We start from the raw sequence: 5,061 nt of genomic DNA, 5'->3' as shown, positions 1-5,061 counted from the left end.
GACCTGGGTTTTAGATATAATTACTTGCTTTGTCCAGCTCTTAGCGTAAGATGATCTGCATATTTAGGCCTAAGAGGGCTTAAAAATAAAGTTGTACCTGAGGTAGGGTTACGGTATTTTTCTCTGGGACACCCTGGACATATGACTGCGCTCTGTTCCACCTCACCCCCACAAAGCCTCCTCTCTTCCGGACGAGCTCCAGCTGCATCAGGAGGGCCAGGTGCGTGCACGGCTGTGTGTGACGTCATCCACGCATGCTCAGAGGCCCTCCAGATGCGGCCGGAGCTCGTCGGGGCTTTCCAAAACCTGGACAAATGCCGGGTTTTGGAAAGTCCATCCGGGAGCCTGGACAATCCTCTAAAAAGAGGACATGACTGGGTTTTCTCCGGACACCTGGTAACCTTAATTTGAGGCAAGGAAAGGTAAAAAGCCTTAGCAAATAGCAGAGGTGGTGTTGGTGCATGAAGCAGGATTTGAACCCAGGCTTGCCTACTCTCTGTCCCTGGTCTAAACACTGACATGCTCCTGTTCCCTCTCACCTTCCTCATGGGTTATGTAAGTAAAGAGGTAACGGAGGGCTTCCTGTCGGTTTGGTTCACAGTGTGAAAGCACCCTTTTGAGCCTGGAGCCAGAGCAAGATATCACGGTGGATATTCTACCACTGAAGCATCCATCCTCTCCTCCGCTGACACTGTTCTATGTCCTTAATCGAGATGTTTCGCTCAGCCTCTGGTGGAAATATCAACTTCTCTTTCCCCTGTGTTCTTGGTATGCATTAGAGTGCAATTTGGAATAAAAGCCAAGCTGGGGGGGGAGGCTAACCTGAGGTTCGGGTTGTGTGTTTTTATAGCATGGGGTGAGGAGCAGACCCCGTGTGACCTCAACAAATGACAGATCGCTCCAAAGCAGCCCCCACCCCTTCTCTCCTGCTTGGCTAGGGATGGCTGAAAAATCCAGGAAATGTTTTCTCAAGATTCCTGGAGGTCGGAGAAAGGAGTGATCATGGCCAAATGCCAGAGAGAGGTAGGGGGAGCCCTTCTCATCCTCTCCCGGGCACACCGTCTATCCTGTGTCAGAATAGGGTGCACTGAGAGCCTCGCAGGGTTTTTATGTGGGAGGTGTCCCCCCTCTCATCCTGGAATATAAATACACGTAGCTTCCAGTTTATCCCTGGAAACAGCTGCTTCCCAGAGCGGTGGAGAGGGAACAATGTCCGTGTTCTCAGTTTTTTTAGTACCAGTGAATTTTGGCAGCATTTCAAACATGTAGCCGAGTGCAGGCATTGCCTTTCCCAAACTGCCCGCAGCCGAGATGGGGAAGAGCTAGTGGGCCTAGGTTGTAGGCTGGAAATCGGACAGCTTGGCGTGTGATGTGTTGTGGGGCACTTTGGAGAAGGGAAGGCGAGAGGCCATAGAGCCCCCCCAGCTGCAAAACAAAGGTCTAATATATTAGTTTCCTTTTCCCTTGCCCCCACCCCATCTAAGGCATTTAGGGAGCGCAGTGCCAGTCCAAGGCTGACACAGGGTGAGAGACCAATTCCCTGGGTGTATTTAGGGGACCGGTGCAGAGAGGCAGCCGGCAGCTGAAAAGGGACCAAGGATCCGCTTGAGCCACACCAGCTCCCCGCCTGCTGACTGGCAATTTGCACTACAGCGCTTGGCCTGACATTCCACCTGTGACGAGAAGGGGATTGCACAGGTCCCTAGCCCGACCTTTGAACCCTGCTGCTGATTGTGTAAGGCCGGGGAGGAGAGGACACAGAATTATTTCACATGCTAGGGACTGTGCTCAGGCGGCTTTAAACACATTAATATGTTAGGAAAGCTTAGTTACCTGCTGTGTAATTGTCCACTTCGTGTTTTTACACGTGTGTATTTTTCAATGGAAGGGTTTACACTGGCTCCCCCTCCCCCTAGGCCCTATTGTCCCTCCCTATTGCCTCCCAGCTAACATGTTGCACCACCCACTGATCAGTGAAAGAGGCCCCAAAAGATTTCCCACAAGTCTGCCACATGTACTGATGGCCTCAGCCGCTTCTCTTTTGCTTTTGGCAGGGGGGGGAAGAGGGTTATTTACATGGGAGGTGCTGATGAGCAGCCCAGCAGCACCCTTGTCCAGTGGCATAGCAAGGGTGAGCGGCGCTAGGGGCATGGTCTCTTCCCTGCCCCCCTGCTGCACACACCCTTTTTAGCTTTGGCGCGGTCAGCCGCCAATTTGCTGCATGCATTGGCTTCGGCACGCTCCCTGGCGTGGGTCCTGGAAGTGATGTCAGAGAGAGCACCGAAGCCAAGACGGGGGGGGGGGGGGGGGGGGGGGCTGCTTGCGGCAAGTTAAAAAGGTGCGGGGGAAAGGGAAGGGGCGCGCACACAGCAGGGGGAGGAGTGGGAAGGGTGCTGGCCGCCCTCTCCCCCTTGCTAGGCCACTGCCCTTATCAGTAATGTGCCTGAATCTTTCTGTATGGGCCTGTTTTCGACAAAGAAAATTCCTAGATGCAAAACTGCACGTTTGTTTTCAAATGTTAAACCCAACTCCCCACATCTCCTTGCATGTACCGCCCCCTTCTGGTCTCCCTAGAGAAGGGCGAGCAGGTAGGGGAAGAGAGACGGGTGAGGAGGCTATTGGTTGGTACTTTACCTGCAGTCAAATTTTGTGCATAACTACTGTGTCTCTTCTCTTCCCCCCTCCCCCCCAATACCACATCAGCTACATCCAGTAATGCTTTAGTCTAATTAAAAATGAACAAAACTTACTACTGAAACTTTAAAGGCTCACTGCCAAGACCTGCTGCAGTCCTAGTTCTTTGTAATTTAAAAGAAAATAAATTCTGTCTTTGTAATTTACAAGAACAAAACAATAAACCATTGAGGATGTGTGACTCATGTAACAACAGGTTGGTGTGTGGAGGGGGCAGGGGCATTGGGTGTGTGCTTTTGTCTCTGCACCAATGATGAGGGCGATCTTTGAAGGAAAAGTGCTCGTGTCTGTCTGGCTGCTGCCCCTTTCGTACGCTCCTGGTTCAAGCACTGGATGATGGACCGGCAAATCCAGTTTGACGAAGGGGGTCTTTACAGGTGAGCTGTGTTGATCCCAGTTAAAATTCCACCCTGCTTCCTTGCATGGAGAAGAGTACATTTCCTTAGGGTTACCATATTTTAGTCCACAAAACCTCTAGATGCGTGTCCCTGCCTAGTTCCGCCCCCATAAAACCTCCTCTCTTCTTCCCTGATGAGCTCCAGCCGCGTCTGTCGAACCTGGAGAATGCGCGGAAGTGTGTGATGTCATCCACGCATGCTCAGAGGCCCTCCAGATGCAGCCGGGGCTCTCCAAAACCCGGACAAACTGCCAGGTTTTGGAAAGTCCATCCAAGCAGCTTGAGTCCTTGAGAACATGTCCGGGTTTTCCCAGACATCTGGTAACCCTACATTTCCTGCATAGAAGGAATCAGGACTACAGGTCCCAGCATGCATTGGGGTAAAAGGAGGCCAGGATCCAGTCTCCAGCTACCACCTTATGCACACAGGATCCTCCTAATTCTAGAAACTTGCCTGCCCGGTTTTACTTAGTGTGCATTTGCGGGTGTAGCTTTGGAATAATTAGTATTTGGCACTAATTAGTAGTTGTGTGCCTGTCAATTGTGCACACAACCAACTGCAAAGGGGCGGGGGATATAGGAGGGGTGTGCCCAGAACTTACACCCACGTGACAGAATATTAGCAGATACACATTTAACTGTGTAAACATTTACGCTAGCTGTTGAGCTACTGTAAGCGCTTATGCCCAAAGTGGGTCGCTTAATTGCGTCTTACAACCCTTTTTTTTTTAAACCCTGCTGATCTGTTTTTATCTTGGCCAATGAATGCCAGACATTAATTACAAGTTTGTGAAGACATATTTTCTCAGATTTGCTTTACATTTTTTGCTTTGTAGCTTCATTGTGTGCGCCCCCCCCTCCCCATTGAAAGAGTAAATAAAGCAAGTCACGTCTCCTCGTTCCACTTCCTTAACAGTAACTTAAAATCCCCCCTCCCTGCCACAGAATGGATAAGAATCAGACATGCAGAGTGTAATTCTTTTGTAATTTTATCATATCTCTTTAATAGATATATAATTTTTTTGTCTTTATTTGAACAACTGTAAACAGGATTTTAAAAAAATCTCCATTAGACAGACTGCAAGGTGCCAAACCATACAAACCCGGTGGCGTAACTATGATAGCAAAACAGGCATAACAGAATTGCTTTAAAACAGAGCTGGACTATTTCTTTTTTCAAAAATAAATTTTATTTTCCACAGTACCACACCATCGAGGCGAAGGCTCTGTGTTTGCACAAAATCTAATAACACCAGTCAACAGTGTTAAAACAGGAAAAACACCATGGGGAAAGTATTTTACAAAAAGGAAAACCATAGTGAACCATCCACCTTTTTAGTGCAAAATCCGCTTTAATACAGGTGTCGATAGCACCAGGATGATGAAAATGGCCAATCACCCTATCCTCAACCCCCAAATGAGCATCGCTTCGGACTGATGACGCGTCCCACTGCCTTAGGGAAGGGTGGGGTGGGGAGGGCAGCTTAAGAAAGCAACACCATAAATCATCAAGCCAACGAGGCCTTGCGGCCGAAAGACTTCTCCCCTTGCTTCTTGTACGGGAAAATTATTTAGGCCCGTATTCTCTAAATGGCGTCTTTGTCCAAAACACTGTTTAAAACAGTACTTAAAAAGAAATGTCAAGGCACCTAAAAATATGGCGCCTGCCACTGTATGCATAGCTAATGCTGGAAGTGGCCCTGGTAGATGCCTCCAGAGGCGCGATTCATGGCAAAGGTAAGCTCTGGAAAGGTAGGCCTTGAAAACGCTGGCCTAGATTTCTGGCGCCTATCTTTGGCGGAGGCGTGATTCTCCAAACAGTGCCGTTGCATGATTGACATGCGATCGACGGCTGCAGTCAGCAGCGCCATTTAGAGAATCTAAAGCCATTTGGGGCCAGATTCTCTAAAGGACACGTAAAGTTAGGTGCCTAACTTAGGCCCCCTTTTATGAAGCCGCATGAACTGTTT

The sequence above is a fragment of the Geotrypetes seraphini genome, chromosome 10 (genome assembly GCF_902459505.1).
Source record: "Geotrypetes seraphini chromosome 10, aGeoSer1.1, whole genome shotgun sequence".
NCBI classification, from domain to species: domain Eukaryota; kingdom Metazoa; phylum Chordata; class Amphibia; order Gymnophiona; family Dermophiidae; genus Geotrypetes; species Geotrypetes seraphini.
The sequence above is the reverse complement of the archived record's forward strand: the minus strand, read 5'-3'. Positions refer to the sequence as shown.